At 50.8% G+C, this 18,780-nt stretch overlaps 1 protein-coding gene across 13 annotated transcripts in view; it reads left to right on the plus strand.

Moving 5' to 3' along the window:
- Nucleotides 1-18,780, plus strand: part of MICAL2 (microtubule associated monooxygenase, calponin and LIM domain containing 2) — a 231,315-nt gene that overhangs the window by 20,682 nt on the left and 191,853 nt on the right. For all 13 annotated transcript variants that reach the window (XR_014267792.1, XM_082475982.1, XM_082475987.1 and 10 more), the window contains exon 2: nucleotides 6,182-6,252. The gene's annotated coding sequence lies outside the window, so the exon portion shown is untranslated. The remainder of the gene's footprint in view (nucleotides 1-6,181; nucleotides 6,253-18,780) is intronic.

Here is an 18,780-nt window from a genome sequence, read left to right on the forward strand (position 1 = left end):
CCCACGGGTCCCTGCCAGTATACTGCACACCATTCCAGCGCCAGGCACTGCCGAGCAGCATGGTGCATCATTGCGCCCAGCCAGGGAGGAGGGAAACCAAATCGTGCCCTGAGGGCAAACCAGCCAGTTCCTTTTAATGTATTTATTTTTAAATCGCAGAGAATAAAGCTATGAAAAGAATAAGAAAAGTAAGGGAAATACTTGCCTGGGTAATCCCCCACGACTGCCCCAGTCGCTGCCTGAACCCAGCTGCCAGAAAGCAAACAAAAACCCTTAGCTGGCAGGGAGGCTCTGGGGAGCGTGTGGCATTGTAAAGCGTGTGTCCTGTGAGGGTCAGTGGGGGAGGCTCCTCTGGAATGGCTGACTGAACTGTCCCACACCCACGGGTGCAGCCGGGGCCCTGACGAGGCTGCTCTTCTTAACATTACTGTAGTCAGGATGCTTTTCACATCATCTCAGATCATGGTTTCCAGTTTTTCTCCAGAAAACGTTGGAAGCTGCCGCTTCCTTCTCCAGCTGAGTGTCCTCTGGTACCAGCCGATGTCTGTGTCTGCACAGTCCTCACCCCCACTGGTTTATGTCTGTGCAGACCTTGGCATTGAGCTGCCGGGGCCTGTGGAAGAAGACAGCTGTGTGTGCTGGTTGGCGTGCTCAACCCACAGCTGGAGGCGAGGAGGAGGGGGAGGCGGCCAGTGCGGTTTTTTTAAATTTATTTATTTTATTTTATTTTTGGCTGCGTTGGGTCATTGTTGCTACGCGCGGGCTTTCTCTAGTTGCAGCGAGCGGGGGCTACTCTTCGTTGCTGTGCGCTGGCTTCTCATTGCAGTGGCTTCTCTTGTTGCAGAGCACTGGCTCTATGTGCGCGGACTTCAGTAGCTGTGGCTCGCGGGGCTAGCTGCTCCGCGGCACGTGGGATCTTCCCGGACCAGGTCTCGAACCCGTGTCCCCTGCATCGGCAGGTGGGTTCTTAACCACTGCGCCACCAGGGAAGCCCGGCCAGTGTGTTTTGATTCTTTGTTTTTGCTACCAGGCTAGGGTTTGGGTTTTTGCTTTGGTTTTTCTAAATCTCTTTAAAACACCTCTGAAGGTGGAGCTTCTTTCCCCGGAGGGAACTAAGAGGGTGCCGTTAGAAGGCCTGGAGGAACAGGAAGAGATTCTCTCTGGGTGCTGGTCCAGGAGGTGGCAGGAACATGATACAAAGTAAAGATAATATTGTTCAGCCCATGCTGTGTGTCAGCACTGTAGTTGTACCTGCTGAGTCAGAATCTCTTGAGAAAAGTGACTGAGAAAAAAACAAAAACACCCCCCGCCCCCCCCCCCCCCCAAAATAAAGAAACTCTCCATGGGATTCTGACAGGCATATCCTGTGTAAAACCCATGGATACATGCCGTCTTGTTAACATCACGCCGGAGCTCTTGGAGACTGAAATAACTCGTGTTCAGAGAAGGAAACATCAAGATGCTGCCTGTCCTGTCAGTGCCTGGGAGGCTGTCTCTGGGTGGGGTGGGGGCCGGTTGTGGATGAGGGGCTGCGGCACATCCCACCTCCCTTGAGTGGGTCTGAACACAGGTGTGAGTGGCAGCAGTTGTGCCTGGGCGTAGAGGAGGCCTCAGGCTCAGGGATCAGAGTGTGCTGGGGAGGCGGCATGACAGGTGCACCAGGCAGCAGGCACTAGCAGCGTGACCTCAGCCAGTTAGCTGCTGAGCTCTCTGAGCCTCAGTCTCCTCACCTGGAAAGTGGGTTGGATAAGCATCCAGCTCCTAGGGCTGTGCTGAAGGTTAGATGACATCGTACCAGTGAAAGGGTCATTTAAGGGCTCAGACAAGCTAATTCCTTTTCCCTCACCCGCCCTCTAAATAGAGTTGTTTCAAGGAGCTTCCCAGATGTTTTCCTGTATCACCGTGAAGCAGTGGAAATCAACTGTCTCCTTCTTTCTCTCCTTGCCTTTTCCTATTGCTCATGGCCAGGAGGGCCCATATCTGAGGCTGGGTTCCCAGCCCAGGCCTGCAGGACTGGGCTATGTACTTTTTTTCGTTCCAGCATCTTCCTCTCCCAGGAAGGGCATTGGTTCAAGGGCTATGGGCGGCTCCTCTCACCGCAGTTTGTGGAGACGCCTTGCTGCCCGTGTTTGCTTTTCCCTGGCTTCCTGGGTCTCACTGAGAGTGTGCAGCGGGCTTTTCTTCCTGGGCGGGATTTAGTGATGATAAAGCAGCCAGTTGTTGACTGCTGCTGTTAGTGGGGACTCTTTGGGTTTCAAGTGATAGGAACCCAACTTGAATGAGCTTAAGCAAAAATGGGATACCTTGGAAGGTTCTAGGGGAGGTACAGAGACTCAAAGGAGGCACTGCAGAATCCAGCCCCAGAAAGAGAACACCCAGAAAGGTGACCGCCAGCATCCCTGGACCAGCATCCCCTACCTAGTCCATGGATACAGGCAGCTCCCAGCTGACCCCACACAGCCCTGTACCTGACCCAGGAGGATCAGGCCTTCCCCAGGGGTTTTCTGATTGGAACTTGGCCCAGCTTGGAGCACATGCACACCCTTTGTACCTAAGAATGTGACCGAGGAGGAAGGATACTCTGATGAACCTATCTTGAGTCCCATGCCTGCCTTTTAGGCTGGTGAGTGAGGGATGGGGTGGAATCTGATATTGGAACAAAGGGAGAAGGATGCTAGTAATGTTAATAATTAAGCAGAAGGTGAATATTTTTAATTTTAAAAAATGGAATTTTATTTATTTTTTGGCTGCATTGGGTCTTTCTTGCTGCACGTGGGCTTTCTCTGGTTGCGGTGAGCAGGGGCTACTCTTTGTTGCAGTGCACGGGCTTCTCATTGCTGTGGCTTCTCTTGTTGCGGAGCGTGGACTCTAGGCACGCGGGCTCAGTAGTTGTGGCTCGCGGGCTCTAGAGCGCAGGCTCAGTAGTTGTGGTGCACGGGCTTAGTTGCTCCGTGGCATGTGGGATCTTCCCGGACCAGGCTCGAACCCATGTCCCCTGCATTGGCAGGTGGATTCTTAACCACTGTGCCACCAGGGAAGTCCTCTGGAGATGAATTTTTATTGAGTGCTTACTTTGAAGTAAAAATTATTCTAAGCTCTTTACTTACAGGCCTCATTTAATCTTTACAATCAATCCTATTTTATACACCAGGAAGCTGTGGCACAGACAGTTTAAGCAATTTGCCTAAGGTCACATAGCTAGCTAGTAGGAGAGCAGGGATTGAACCCAAGCAGATTACTCCCAGTGTGCACCTAACCACCCACTCTGATGCAGACGATACAGCAGATGCCATCTCCGAGCACTTACTCTAAACACCGGGCTGTCCTTTACAGCATTATCTCATTTCATCTTCAGAACAGCCCTGTGGACTAACATTATCCCCATTTTTAGATAAGAAACAGGCTCACAGAGGTTATGTGACTTGCCTGGGGCCACCTGACTAATTTAAAGTGACAGAGCCGAGACAGGAACCCAGGTTTGCCTGATTCTCGGGCCTGAGCTGGTGACCACTTTGCTGGGTGGCCTTTGTATTCAGACATTCCTCTTGCTCTCTCAGGTGCTCCCCTGGCAATTGGGATGAAGAGCGGTCCTGGCTCAGCATCTGAGCCTTCATCCTCTGTGCCGAGGGCTGGGCGTGGAGAGCTCTGCTTGGCGCACACTGCTGAGGGGCTGGCTTTGTGGTTCTGAGCTGGTTTTGGTGTGTCTCACACTAACTCATGCCTAACGGTTCTTGAACAAGCCCTCAGTGCATCTAAGCTCTGGATTTCTTCATTCCACCATTCAGCAAATACTGATGGAGTGCCTAGCGGGTGCCAGACCCTGTTCCAAGTGCTTGGGGTTCCTCAGTGAGTCTCTGACTCTATGGAAGTAGGAAGGTCCCCAGAGTTCCTCTCACATCCCTCGGGATCCATGAGGTCACTCAAGCTCACAGGAAACCTTTCCTGCACCACCTAAGTCAGGCCCACAGGGACCTGGAGACCTCATACGTCTTTGCTTGGGATTGGCATGATGGCCAATCTGAAAGCAAAGATTGTTTCCTCGTTCCGATTGACCACAAAGGGCAATGTGTCAGGGAGCAAGCGTGGGCATGGGCTCCGGCCAGCTCCGCCGTTGAGTCCCAGGCTGCTGTGGTCAGTATGGATTGAGGCGGGGCCGTGCCTCAGTTCTGCCCTCTGTGACGTGGCTGTACTACCTGCCTCACTGGGTTGCTGGGAGGATTATCTCAGATAGCACATGCTAACCACCTGTCGTGATGCCTGCATGCGGGTTAATCCCTCTCCCTCCCTATAACAATAGGCCAGCTTTGTAGGTGTCTCTAAAAGTCAGGGCCTGTGGATGGGGGCAGTTCGAAGGGGTCCTTGGTGAGGATATCACCAATTAGTTCAAGCTCCTCATTTTGCAGTTGAGGAAACTGAGGCCCCTCGAGGGGAAGGAAGGTGCTTGGCCTTAGGACCTTCTGGTTTAGTGGAGTTAAAGGGAGCTTGAAGCATGTTTGGCTGTTGGTCAGATGGAGGGTACAAGTTGGCCCTTGGAGTGGCTGGATCGCAACGTGTGCCCAGGCCTATGTGGGCATCTGACTGGTGGTTAGCCCTTGTAGACTGGTCCCGAAATGCCCACCTCCATCCAACTATGCGACAGCCCAGGCAGAACCTCAGAGAGCCCCCGTTCCCTGCTGTTGGTCTCAGTAACATCCCAGGGTTGGTAGGGGCTTCCGTTCCTGACATCTCGGGAGCAGGGGCAGCCCCTGGTTCTCATACCCGGCTAGACTGATAGCGGAATTCTGCACCAGGATGTCCAGCTCCCCCACCCACTGCACCCAGAAGCTTCCCTTGAAAAGCAGGGGGGCAGATGGATGGAGACCTCCTGCGTCTCTGACTTCTGGCTCAAGGCAGAAGCACGGAGCCTGTAGCTCAGGCTGATAGAATGTGGCCGAGGCAGGCCAGCCTGTTGGTCAGCTGCCACGGGCTGGAGAGGTGTGGCTTGATAATGATGATGGGGATGGGGATGACTGCAGCTTCCACCCAGGTGGCTGCCGTGGGGCGTGCGAGCCCATCGCAGCGGTGCTGGGACACCTCTCACCTCAGCGTGGTGGGAGAGACCGTGAGCACTGGCTCAGCCAGGCCCGGGCTTGAGTCCTGCCACTCCCTGGGACCTTGACAAGTGCCTTCTGCCCTCTAAGCCCCTATTCCTGTCTGTGAGGAGCCACTGAGACAAAGCATGTCTGGTCGCTAACAGTGCTCGTTCCGTGCATGGCCAGTGCTCAGTAAGTAGTTGCTTTTCTCCCATTAATAGTCTGAGGATTCTGAACAGTGAGTCCCAACTCCTAGGCTCTAAATGCAGCCTTCTGTGTACTAGAGAGAATATGTACGTGTTTCTGTGGGCAAGTAGCCCTACCACCTTGCCAAGCAAAGTGAGCGTATGTCCACGGAGTACGGCGATTGCCTCTTGGCGATCTCAAATCTTACATGTCTTTTTCTTTTCTTTTTTTTCTTACATGTCTTAAGTTTTGTCCTTTGGAGGCCACCTTTTAGAAAATTGGGATTGTGAAAGTAAATCCTTAGAATTTTTGTAACTCCAGGCTCCATTTTCCAAACAGGTGTAGAAGCATTTTCTGCAGAAGAAGTGGGATGTAACCAAATCACTAAGGTGGTCATTGGAAGCCAAAATCATAATTTGTTTAGGAAACTCAGCCATGATCAGAGAGTCCACGCTTATGACTTCCTAGTTTATTCAGCATTTTGGACCTTTCCACCTTGGAAATATGACAAATTTTACATTGGTGACTTGTTAGCAAGGTTTTACACCAGCTTGATTTTACTTCCCTCATGTCCTAAGCTTAGAAATTCTGGCATTTTTTATTTTTACTGAAGCAACTAATGAAGCGTTCTTTTCCAGATCCATCTTACTTTCTCTGCAAGCCTTTGTGTAGAGGTGTAATAAGCCTTAGGGTACCCAGCCAGTGGCAGACAAAGGAATGTGTTTAACCGTCTCATAATTCCTTTCTTCACATGAAAAACTTGGAGCACGAAGAGACATTCTCTGTCCGTTTCCTCTTGTTGGGTAAAGTGTTACTACGGGACAAAGTGCACAGCATGTGGAACCTCTTGGTGGGGAGAAGAGAGGAGGCAGTAATGTAAGATAATCTACTTGACATTCCTTGTTGGGCTCTTGTTTTTAAAGGAATATGGCAACCTGTGCATGGCTTGTCCTGGGAGGAGCTGACTTCAGTCATCGTGATGCCTAAGAATCAAGTAAGTAAGTCACAGTGGTGGATCTCTTTTCTGCCATTGAGTCGCTTCTGCGGGGCTGGCTTCAGGCTTTGGAAAGAATAGGGGTGCTTGCACTCTTCCTTCGAGCCCAAGTGAATGTGACCCCTATGAAGAAACAATGGCTGGTGAAAGCCCTCTGTCTTTGCCTACCACCTCCAAGGCCGCACAGCCCTCCCACGCTGTCAGAGAAGGGAGTGTGGCAGGGATTGAGACTGAGATGTGTTTGGGGACATGAAAGACCTGTGTGACTCAGTGGGCTTTGAGTGGATGGAATCTCTGTCCCTCTTCCCCTAAGTAAGACCAGCAGCTCAGCTGTCCTGACTCCACTTCCAGCTCTGATGCTGTTTCCGTCTCCTGCGGGCCCAGGTCTGTGCCAAGACAGGAATCTGGCTGGGTAGCTTCTGCAGGGAGTGACTTCCAAGCATGGTAGACCATTTGTCCAAGAGTTGCAAATATGATCACAGCATCTTCCTCTGCTTGGGTTCCATTGTCAAAAGAGCAAACCTGTTCGTATCTTTCCGTAAATTCAGCAGGTGCATGGAGGCGTAGGGTCTGGAAGACTCCGTGTAAGTGAAAAATCAATGACTTGTTTGGCATCATCACTTTCATGAACTATGTAAGAGCCTTCCCACTGCTCTCCTGGCCCTACTCTGTCCCCTTGCTCTGTCTTCTTCAATGCTGCCAGAGACCTTCCTCAAAGACACGTCTGCCTGTCACTCTCCCACTGGCCTTCAAGGGCCCCTCCAGTGACTTTCCAGACCATTTGTCCAAGAGTTGAAAATTTCCTCTCCTTTCCTCCCAGCTCCACTGGGGAGCTCCAGTCCCACAACTCCCGGAACAGATCTCCACATCCAGGACACGTGTTCCCTCTGAGAAGCTTCCCTCACTCTCCCAGCAAAGTTGGGACCTCCTCCTCTCTCCCCTAGCACTTTGTTCAGATCTCAGGTGTGTCACTGGCTGAGTCGAGTTTTGTCCATTCGTCCGTCTCCCCCACCAGCTGTGGAAGCCTGGAAGGCAAGGACCCGTCTTCCAACCTTCCTGTCTGAGCCGGGCAGCGCCAGGCTCCTCCCATGGCAGGGGAGCAACAATGTTTGTTGGCTCAAGGAGTTCAGGCCCTGAGGTTTCTTCAGGGCTTTATGGCTCACGAAGTCCTGTCTTCTGTCTCGTGGGGGCCTCGTACCTGGGGAGGGGTAGTCAAGTCATCCCCATTTATTTTATAGACATGGAGGCTGAGGTCTGAGCTCTCAGACTATAGGCTGTTAAGGCCCAAGACCCACATCTCCTGTGAACCAGGCTAGTCTGGTTTCTATAACCAAATTTTAAAATTAGAACCCAAGAGGTTATTTAGAGCAAACCCCTCATTACCTGATAGGGAAACTGAGGCCTGGCCTGAGGATTATTTTCTCAAGGTTGCATGACCCACTGCTGTCCAGTGGAGATTTAGAAGGCAGGTCCTAGATTTCCAGTCTAACTTTCTTTCCACGCCCCTTCTCTCCTCCTCCGCCTCCCTTCTGTATACAGCCATCAGAGAACATTTGGGGACCATCTGTCTGCATTTACAGGAGGGTGAAGCACTTACAGAATGCCCTGAGTCAGAGGGAAGGTAGACATGAATAAAACTGACCCTGCCTCAGGAGCTTCCCTGGAGGTGTGAGACCAGGGGTGGCTGGTGTCTGGGGGCTGCAGAGCCCAGTGGAGGGGGGGAAGGAGGGGAGGGTGAGGCTGGGGCAGGGTACAGGCCCCAGAGGAAGGGCAGCCGGCAGGCATTTCTGGGGATTCAGAGGCTGGCCTCGTGGGCACTGAGGATCCACGGTGGAGGGGGCTGGGGAGGATGAGGAGTCCGTGTTGAGATCCTGAGCAGCAGCGTGAGAAGGGGTTGGCGGGACCTAGGGGAAAGCTGCTTTAGTGGTTCTGGTTCTTAGTGTCTGGCCAAAGAGGTCCTGATCAGCCAGCCTGCTGTGGCCTGAGAATCCCTCCCGTTTCCTGGAGAAACACAGAAAGTGGAGTGTGTGCATAGAGGAGGGTTGAACGATAGACAGTTCCATCATTGGCTGAAATGTGTATGGGGAGTGAGGTGTGTGCATTTCTGGCCAGCTCACCTCTATTGTGCTCAAATGAATTTTGTTTTGTTTCTGATTGACCAACCTTCCAGTTGGTCTTTTCCCCCATCTCAATCTTTGGGCTCTCCTGAAACATTCATTCCGTCCAGACGTGATACAGGCCCACGTTGGTCCTGCTCTTTCCAGTTTCACCCTGCCCCTTCTTGCAACTTCCTGGACACACAGACTGGGAGCCTGGTACCGACTGCAGGCTCCGTCTCCACTGGCAGGTTGAAACATACACTTTGCCCAAATTACAGAGAATGTGATGTTTGCCAAATAGGTACCTTGACCTTGAGTTGTTTTCCAAAACACGACCAGACTATAAACTTCTGCAGGGAAAGTGTGCAGTAGCACATCATTATTGTTTACACCTTTGGCTTACATTACACTCTACATTTCATCAAGATCAGTTCATCTTCATAATAAGTAAATCTTCATTTACTCCCATTTCACAGATGAGGAATTTGACTTAGGCTGTGACCTGCCCAGGGTTAATGTAGCTGTCTATGGGCTGAGCTGGGCCACAGCCCAGGCCTCCTGTTTATAAATTCCCTCATCTTTATAGCCTACTAAGCTTCACCCATATGCAAATTTCTGAAGGGCCAAGGACATAAGAGGAACTCAATAAATATTTGTTGAATGAGTGAACTTTGGTTATTTTTTTCCTTTTTTTGGGGCGGGGTGTGGGGTCACTCTTACCCATAAATGGATCCTCTTTGGCAGCAAAGGGAACACTACCCTGTGAAGTATTTGAATTTCTTTCCACGATAAGGAACTAGTGAGTTCTCTTCTCACCCAACCTCACCTCCGGGAACTGGGTCATGCACACTGAATAATTAATTCCTTGAGTCTTTAACTCCTCCTGATGCTGAGATGATCTGACCAACATTGGTCTTGAAAGGTCCCTGGCGGAGACAGAGCCTGTTGTTTGTCATCATACACCTTCAGATGACCCATCTGATTGCTCACAGGGAATACTCTTGGCCTCATCAGGTCAGACTTCCAGCAGCTTAATTCGATTCCCTCCCGCCACTCATCCCCATCAATCTCCCCTAGACCAAAGGAGAGAGATCTTTGTGGGTTATCTTAGGTATTTAGGGTTCTGTAGGGACAGGAAGGCCCACGTCTCCTTTCTCACTCCCCCTCTGAACTCCTTAAGATTTTGTGGCAAGGGCTGGAGAAAGAGCAGAGGACCATGTCAGGTTGGGAAGGAATGCATGGGGCTAGGGAGGCAGTTATCAAAATATCTGCTGGGCCTGCTCTTTCCCTGAGTGACACTTGGGTCATGTTGCTTAGAGTCTGCAGGGGATCCAGCTGGCCTCATTAGAGCAACCTAATTAGATCTTGAGTTCAGCAGAGTAGAGTGGAAAAAAGAGTGGGCTGAGGTCAAAAGACCCACAATCTGGTGTTGGTTGTTCACAGCTCATCGGCATGGCCATGGGCCAGTTGCAGAACTTCACCTGCCCTCAGATTTCTTATTAAGGAAGTGAGGGAGGCACAGAGGGTTGTGGCATCTTAAAGGAGCCTCCTGGACTCCCAGTGCCCACTCTGCCTGTCCTCGTGATCAGCACCGTCTTCTCCTCCAGGTCGCCACCTCCTCTGCTTGCTTTTGTAGGCATTTTCTCCTGGACTTTGTAGCGTTGCCTCTCCCCTGCCCCACCCCGAGGTATGCCAGAGTGCAGATAAAAACTGCCTGTTGCTGCCCTAGTCTCCTGCCAAGCAGCCTGGAAAAAAATGTCTAATGATTTGAAAGTGCATTGGGGACCTAGGAGGTACAGGTTGGTATAGGAGGGGAGCGGGATTAACCCGTGAGTGGAAAGAAACCAGCCCAGGTTATTAGGGGTTGTTGGGATATCCAAGATCTTCATGTCCCGAGGTGCCTGGACTGTGTCCAGTTGTTTGACCAAAGGATACTAGATATGTTCTTAAACACATGGCCCCGAGTTTATCATCTTCTTCCCTGGCCAGGCCCTGTGGTCAGGGGTGACCAGACACTCTGGAGCAATAATGCTTGTGGTGTTGGTGGAAAGCTGCTAAGGGGGAGCTAAGAGATGTCTCAGACAAACAACTAACACACAAAGGGCAAGGGTTGAGGAGGGTGGATCTGTCTCTAAGACTGATGATCTTTGGGCGTGAAAGCTGGAAAGAACCTACAGATCATCTGATCTATCTCTCCAATTTTATGGGTAAAGAAACCAAAGCCCAGAGACGTGACTTAACCAGACCCGTAAAGCAAGCTAGAGGTGGAACCGAGATGCAAGCCAGGTCTCCTGATTCCCAGCCTTGGAATCACAAACCTGATACAAAGTGGCTATTTCCCCAGTGCCATGTTGCCTCCTCTCGTGGGTTCAGCCACTGCCCTTTCCACTCCTGTCCTTGACCCTGGGCTTGATTGTCCAAGGTGTTATCAGGGCCCACAATAACCTCCTTGTTTATCGAGGCCTAATAAAAACCTGGGTGTGACATCACCTCGAGGTTGAGGCTTCTCTCACATGTGGGCTGTTTGACTTGTACTTAGGGATTTAACACTGTTGGGTCAGCAGTATTCTGTTTTATGGTGTGGCTTGGGGTGAAAGATTAATGCAAGACAGGAAATGAAGGATATGACAGCCCAGCCTCAGCAGTAGTGGACTCTCGTGGGTTTATCATTCAGGTAGAAATCAGCTTTGTTGCTAATCATGCCTCTTTCTGAGACTCTGGAGCTGAGGGCGTGAATCAAGTGCAGCCTGCACCATCCCTTGCTCTGAGAGGGGGCGCTTTGGGTTAGCGGCTGTCCGCCCCATCGCTGTGTTGCTGGCACGTAAACCAGAACGGAAGCCATTCACTTCTTTCTAGAGGGCTCCATTTGGCTCAGCACTTCCTGCTGAGCTCAAGGAAATGTATCGTGAACTCTTTCCATTGAGCAGGCGCTGGGTTTACATATTTTACCTTGTTTTTCCTCACTGCGGCCCTCTGAGAGGTGAGCATGGCTCTTTGTTGTATCGAGGAGAAAACAGGCAGATACAGGTTAAATAACTAGCCCACGTCCCACAGGGGCCAGGGCTCAGACGCAGGGGATCTGGTCTTAAAGCCTTTCCTCGCTCCGCATATCACACGGCCTCTCTTTGCATGGAGAAGGGAGAGCTGGGCCAAGTGGGCCGGGCATTGATTGAGGCATCAAGCATTTATGATGGGACTTCTGAGTGCCAGGCTTTGGGCTTGGTTGTGGGGATGCAGAGGTGAGTAAGACCTGGTTCCTTTATTCCCAGGAGTTCATGGCCTGACCTGGTGGCAGGACAGATGTGTATAGAGTCACAGCCACTGCTCTAAGCAGTGTCATAATGAGTCACACACCAAGTGCTCTGAAAGCACTGAGAAGAGAGCAACGCACAGGGAAACTGGCACCAAGCATGTGCTCTGGGACTTGGCTATTGAGGGGTAAGTAGGGGATTGCCAGGCAGAGAAGGAGGCAGAGAGTTTTCCAAGTGAAAGATGTGGCGGTATGAAGGCTTGATTTGGTACTTGGAAGTGAGGAGGAGTCATGGGCATATTTTCTCAGCTGACGTAGAAGGAGTGGAACTTTCAGTTGGGAGATAAGCTGGGGGAGGAGGGGTTTGGGACCAGACCGTTAAGGGCGTTGTAAAACACTTGCTAATTATGTGAGAGTCGTTGAAAGAAACATCAGACCAGCAGAGATTCTCCAGATATGAATTCTCCAGGCGTCTGAAGTACCTTTCCCTGTAGAAATGTTTGTGGGACTTGCGTTCAGACAGTTTGTGTCCATTTTCTACATTTTGTGTCTCACGAACCAGTGGAGGTGTTTATTGATGGCGCTAGAGCATCGGGGTGGGGTGGGCCACACTGACAGTTCATATTTAAAATGTCTCAGATTCCTCTTGCCAAATAAGCTGATAGCAGACACCCTTGTGAGTTCATGTGCAGCCTGTCTCTCCAGGGATTGTTTTGCATTCCAGACAAAGCCACACAATAATTCTGTAGCGGCTGGGGGTGTGGGGTGAGAAGGCTACTTAAAGATCAACGAGAATATATTGCGGTTTTTAAGGACAATATTTACAAGGCAGAAGTATCTAGGAAGTTGATCATTTGCCCTGAGGGTGAGCCAGAATCTTTAAAAAATCCCAGCCCTTTAGAGTGGGAAGGGTCTTGGGGAAGAGAGAGAGCCCTTCGGGAACTCGTGCCTCTCTCCTCTCTAATGAGCTCCTTGCCGAGGTCTGCCCCAGGAAACCTATTCTGGAAGCAGAACTTTGCGCCTGACGTACCCTTCATGGAGGGGAGGGGAGCAAAAACCCGGAGAGCGATCTGGAGTCCAGGTCTTCCTGCTCTCGTATCACAGTCCATCTTTTGTGGCCCCCTGGGTTTCGTTCCTTTACAAGGAAAGAGAAAATCCTTTCTGGGATGATGGCTGCTTTAGTGAATGTGTTTTTCAGAACATAAGCCCAAACACCTAGAGAAGAGTCCAGCGCCTTCATTCAGCCAACCCAAATGTCTTATATCGGGATGGCAGGAGACTGTCTCCCGAACCTTGACAGAAAATTCCCCGGCTCGGTCACATCTTCTGTGGTCCTCCCTGGGGCTGCTCTCTGTCGGGGTGTGGGTCAGGGAGGGGCGTTTTGACCCATCGAGTGAGGAATGGCCAAGGCAGTCGCTGGTCCTGGAGTGCTTGTCTCAGCATCTCTGAGCTCACAAGAACGTGGCCTTTGAGTGTCACCTGGAGAGCCGGGTGTCCCTCCCCTCAGAACTCTGCGGCCCCCCTCACACAGGCTCACATCACCCTCCAGGTCAGCCTCACGGCCGTTACCAACAACAAAGCACAACCTGTCAAGCTAATCATCTCCTCAGAAGTGGGGTCAGCAGCTGAGTGTATTTTAGGGACTGGTTCTGCCCTAATCAGAGAGGCCTTTCTGTATTTACTGTCTGAACCTTGCATGGTTTTAAAGAGCCTTTGTGAAAATAGTTCATAGGAGACTTCAGTTCCTCTGCATAGTAAGGATGTGGCCCAAACAGTCTTTCTGTCTCCCTTCTGCTCAGACACCTCAACCGGCCCACTGGTAACGGCACATTTGACGTGGGCACAGAGCCCCTTGGGTGGGTCCAGTGAAGGGAAGACAGCATTGCTCAGGGCTGTCTCGCCCTGTCAGTCTCTGGACTGCTCACCCCCCAGAGGCTGCATCTGAGAGCCATTAAGCTGTGTTCACTTAGCACATTGCCCGGCACAAGGTAATTGGTATCTGTGGGATGAATATAGGAACAAATACATTACCAACAAGTAAACCCTTCCGTTTTCCAGCAGAGGCAAAAAGGACTGCATACCTCTCAGGCTGAGTTGCCCGAGTGCTGTCCACGATCCAGCATGCACTCCAGGAAAGACCCCTCTGGTCCTGGGCACAAAGGGAATTACAGAATCTCCTATCTCCTGGTTTGGGCCTGGAGGGAGGGCCAGAAGAACTTTCATCCACATCCAGAAATTCCCCCACTCAAGACTATGAGTCCTATTTTCAAGGCTTAAAACAAGCCTAACATACAAACAAAGAACAGTAACAGCAACAAAGCATGGGAATGTGGGCCCCAGCGAAAGCAAGGTAGAGTCCATCCTGCTGGCTACCCCAGCTTGCCCAGCCCGTCCCCGCTTGGCTGAGCAATCCCGTGCTTGGACATGTCTCCCAAGAACCTCCCCATGCGCATCCTTGTTTTGTCAGACTGCTTTTCTGCAGCACAGGGCTTTTCACATTTAAATCACAGATCCCAGCTTCCCAAGTGTGTGTTGACATGTCAGTAGGTTTCGAACAGCCCATTAGGCTTTTCTGACTCAGGCAGGGCTCACCTGCCTGTGCATGTGCACACACCTGCTCGTAAAGGTTGAATGCAGTTGACAGGCCGTTGTGTGGAGACTGGGGTAATGGGTGTGGCCAGCTGAACTGCCGGCTGGGTGGACACCTCACTGGAAGAAACAGGCAAACATCTCCCCTTCCCCTGCCCCGGGCACACCTGCACAGAGGCCAGCTGACCTCCGAGATCCAGGGAGGTATTATTTACGTTGCTAATAACATTAATGATAATATAAACAACAAAGCATGTATAATTGCATATCAGGAAGTTAATCCTGAAATTAAAGGTCTATAATTCAAATGAAAAATGTCGGAAGTCTTTTAAGTGAACTCTAAAGGTGGTACAGTGAGAGCTATTCCATTCCTCCTGAAATAAATTTTTACCGGTAAATGTTCATTCATTCAACAAACATGTACTTATTACCTACTAGGAGCAGACACCACACTGGCACCAAAATTACAAAGATAAAAATCAGTAGATAATTCGTTAATGGGTGAATTAGTCCAAAGGGACATAATACAAGAAGTTGAATTATTTGATTAAATATTGATTGAATGCCAACTGCATACTTAGAACTGAGCTGAATATTCTGGGAAATAGAAAAGAAACAAAAGACACTGGCCTTTTTTCCTTAAGAAGTTTATACATTATATTGTCCAGACAAGCACAATGCACAAAACTGTGTTGGGTTCAAGGCTAAATGAAGTGCCAAATGGCCGGTTCTGTGTCTCATATGACCCCATGTGTGTTATAACTGTCTGTCTCTAGGAATTACTAGATGGTAATTTCTCAGAAGCTGGGGAGACAGAGCTTGTTCCCCTGGTATCCAGAGTGCCTAGCAGTTTCCCCCTTGGACCTCAGGCTGCAGAGATTCTGTGTGGGAGTAGGCCCAGGAAGCTGTATTTTTGGACACTTCCTAGTGAATCGTGTGGTGTAGAACCAGGTTTGGTGACTTCTGGCACAGACTCTGAGAGTAAGAAGAATGCATGTGAAAGAAGGGTCAGTACGGGATGGGGAAGCTTTTGTGCCTGAAAACTCCAGCTCATCCCTTAAGATCCAGCTCTGGCACCACTTCTTCTGTGAGCCTCTCTCCAGGCTGTGGGTCACTCCATCTCCCATCTCTGTGTCCACACGTCTTGGTACCCACCTCTACTGCAGCTCTTACCTATAATTATTTAAAATTGATTCCCTGAATAGACTGTGATGCCAGCACATAGTAGGTCTTCAATTAGTACTCCAGGGCCTGACTTTGCTTCAGAGGTTGGGTAAGATTTGAGCAGGGATGGGAGGAGGAAGGCAGAGACCAGATGTGGAGCATTAAATGGGCCAGTCTGTCTGATGCAGCCACAGGGGAGCCCTAAGACCTTTGGGAATTGAGCCTAACAAGGAAATGGGGGCTGCGTGGAGGGGGCTGACGAGCCCATCATGGGAGTTGGGACTTACACAGTGGGGCTTAGGGAGCCCTGAGGGCTTTATGAACGGGGTGGGGTGGTGCAGACAAGATGGGAAGGGGAAGACGTGAACTGGAGACTAATTAGGAGGTTCCCGTGGTAATTCTGGTGGTGGTCAGAGAGAAAGGGCGGTCACAGTTCACGCCACCACACAGCCTAAATTTTGTGGCTGCTCTTGATTGGATTTTACCAACAAGCAGTGGTTATTGAACATCTGCCATTGCCAGAGGCACAGGTGCCAGGCCCTGGATATGCAACACCTGGCATCACAGAGCTCACGGTCCAGTGAGGCAGGCAGACCCAAAAGTAGTTCATGCGATAGTCTGTATACAACCATCACTGGAACCTCCACGGAGTACAGTGTGGGAGAAGGGGGTGTGGGGAGACCAAGGTAAGACTTCAAAGAACAGTTGCAGCCAAGGATACTGCCTAGCCTGGCGTCACTGAGTTTCATCCTCATGTAACCCAGTGGGGTCAGGACTGTTATTATCTCCATTTTATGGATGAGGAAACTGAGGTTCAAAGAAGTTAGGTGACTCATCTAGGCTCACACATCTAGTAAGTGGTGGGTCAGGTTTGTAACAAGTCTTCCTGACTCCAGAGCCCACACTGGGACCCCTGACACTCTGCTGCCTTTGATGTTTCGGCCCTAAAGTCGACTGGGTTTTTACCAAGTGAACAGAGTCTGGATGGGCCTTCTCGATGGAGGGACCAGCATAAGCAAAGGCACAGGGAGGGAGGCCTGGAAGAGTCCAGTTTGTTAGGGAGCTACAGATGCAGATGGCTCAGTAGGTCTGGACTTGGGTTCAGGGAAATGGTGAGGTGGCAGGCTGGAGAGCAGGCAAGGGGCGAATCAGGAAGGTGGTTTTTGTCTTGCTCTGCTGAGATGTTTGGCTCTCACCCTGAAGATGCTCAGGGAGCTGCTGAAGGATTTGAAACAGGAACAGAACCTGACCACGTGTGCATGTCTGGTGGAGAGATCTCTCTGGCAGCAGCTCGAGAGAGAGGCTGGTGGACCGGAGGCGGCAAGCAGGAAGGGCATTTATGCGGAGGTTTTGAGAGTTAAGTGAGAGGGGAGGCCGGACGGGAGGCAGTGACTGGGGCTGTTGCGGAGGCAGTGCTCGGTGACTGGCTGGCTGCTCGAGGTGAGGGAAAGGGGGCAGAGAAGGTGACCCCAGGGGTTTGGCGTGAGAGTCTGGGTACAGATGGTGCTGTTCACTGAGGCTGGGGATGCCAGGGAGGTGAAGGCGGAAGGTAAACTGACCACCTGTGAGGTCTCTGCAAGACAGTCAGGGGAAGAGTGTAACTGGCAGTTGAATACAGGTCTGGAAAGCAGCTGGGGGTTCAGACAGGAGGGATAGCTTGATGGGTCATTGGGATGTAGATATTGGTTGATCTGTGGGCGTGTTGAGGTCCTTGAAAACAGGAGGAGTGTGAAGATCAGAATCTCAGGAAATTTCAGGGGCATTCAGAGAGAGATGTGTCTGCACAGACTGAAGATGGGAGAGACCATGGGCAAGATAAGGTCCAATAAGTGGCAGTTAGATGTAGCCACAGAGTTAGTGGTGGCCTTGGGCATGATGCCTAGGTGGGCTATGTGTGGGAGGGGGAATGAGATTGTGGTAGATTAGAGGGTGAGTGGAAGTGAGGAAGTGGACATTGCCAGGCTAGACTTTTCTACTGGGAACCTAGACTGTGAAGGGAAGGAGGGAGGGTGCCATTTTTTAAGAGCAAATACAGATCTAACTGTGGTTGAATTTGTGCACATTTTTGAGACTGATTTCACATCGTTAAATTCACACATCCAAAAAAGACCAAAAAACACTTTTGTTAGGCAACGATTTCTTTTTTTTTTTGGTTTGAAAAAATGTAGTTACTTGGCACAATTCTTCAAAATGGGGGAGCCTTTGGAGGACAGACTCCATGAGACTCGGCTGGGCTGTGAGCTTCTGGGGCAGGGACTGCTCTGTGGTTGTCCTGGGCTCCTGGGTATGGCGTGTGTAGAGCGAGCAGGCGTTGCTGAGAAATCCTTTTCAAGTTCACTCTTCCACGATGCCTCCTGCCCAGCATCCTTCTCTATCCTCCAGACTCATTACTAGGGTTGCAGTCCCTGAGGCCTGCGCTCAGCCCTCCAGACACAAAGGCTCACCTGGGGGGTGACCTTAAGGGTGTGCTGGGCAAGGCCTCGGTGGAAAATATGCGTTAACTGTCCCATCTCAGCTTAAGGTAGATAAGGGGAGATGATCACCCTTACCATCTATGTGAAAATGCCCCGATTTCTGCTGTGGTTTGGCTTGGGCTACCTCGGTGGTGGGTGTTATCCCCAGGGCAGTGGGCTGGAACGATGCTGGAAAAGCACATCCTGAGCCCACCCCATGAGAGGCACCTTCATCTAATTTTCGCAGGGACTCTGTGTTGTTTGTGACTTGCTCAAGGGAATGCTGGGGGACTCGGAAGTCCACATTCTTTCCACCACACCACATAGGCTTCCAGGGACTCGGGACCTGAGGGCTCAGGGGGTTATTGAAACCAAGGAAATGACTAGCCTATCTGTCCCATTCTCTTGTCTTATTATAGGGAAGGGATATGGATTTTCACCATAGGGTATATATGTGTGGGAGGAGGTTCCTTAGTGAGGGGAGGTCAGGCATATTTCTGGGGGTTAACCCCCAATGACAAATCTGGCATTCCTGCCATGCTATGGTTTACCTACTGGATTAATTGATATTTCCTGCCTAACAGATAAACCCTTGATTCTCAGTGTCTTCACATACTTCAGGTTTATTTCTCACATATGTGAAGTCCAAATGTTCCTGGTCATAGACGGCTTTCCTCCAAGTGGGCATCAGGGAGCCCAGCTCCTTCCTTCTCATGGCTTTGCCATCTTGCACATGTGATTTCCATGGCTGCTATGCTCTGGCAGAAGTGGAAAGAGCCTGGAGGATTGCCACGGGAGGTTCTCATGGGTTGGTCCTAGAAGTTACGTGCGTCACTTCTGCTCACATTCCATTCCCTGGAACTGGTCATGTGGGCTCACACAGCTGCAAGGAAGGGCCCAGGAGGGAGGAGCAATGTGTCTGGTGATCAGCTGGCCTGCCTCTGCCATACCCACCCAGGCTAGAAAGTCACCC

The sequence above is a fragment of the Balaenoptera physalus genome, assembly GCF_965194825.1.
Source record: "Balaenoptera physalus genome assembly, chromosome: 10".
In the NCBI taxonomy this organism is placed as follows: domain Eukaryota; kingdom Metazoa; phylum Chordata; class Mammalia; order Artiodactyla; family Balaenopteridae; genus Balaenoptera; species Balaenoptera physalus.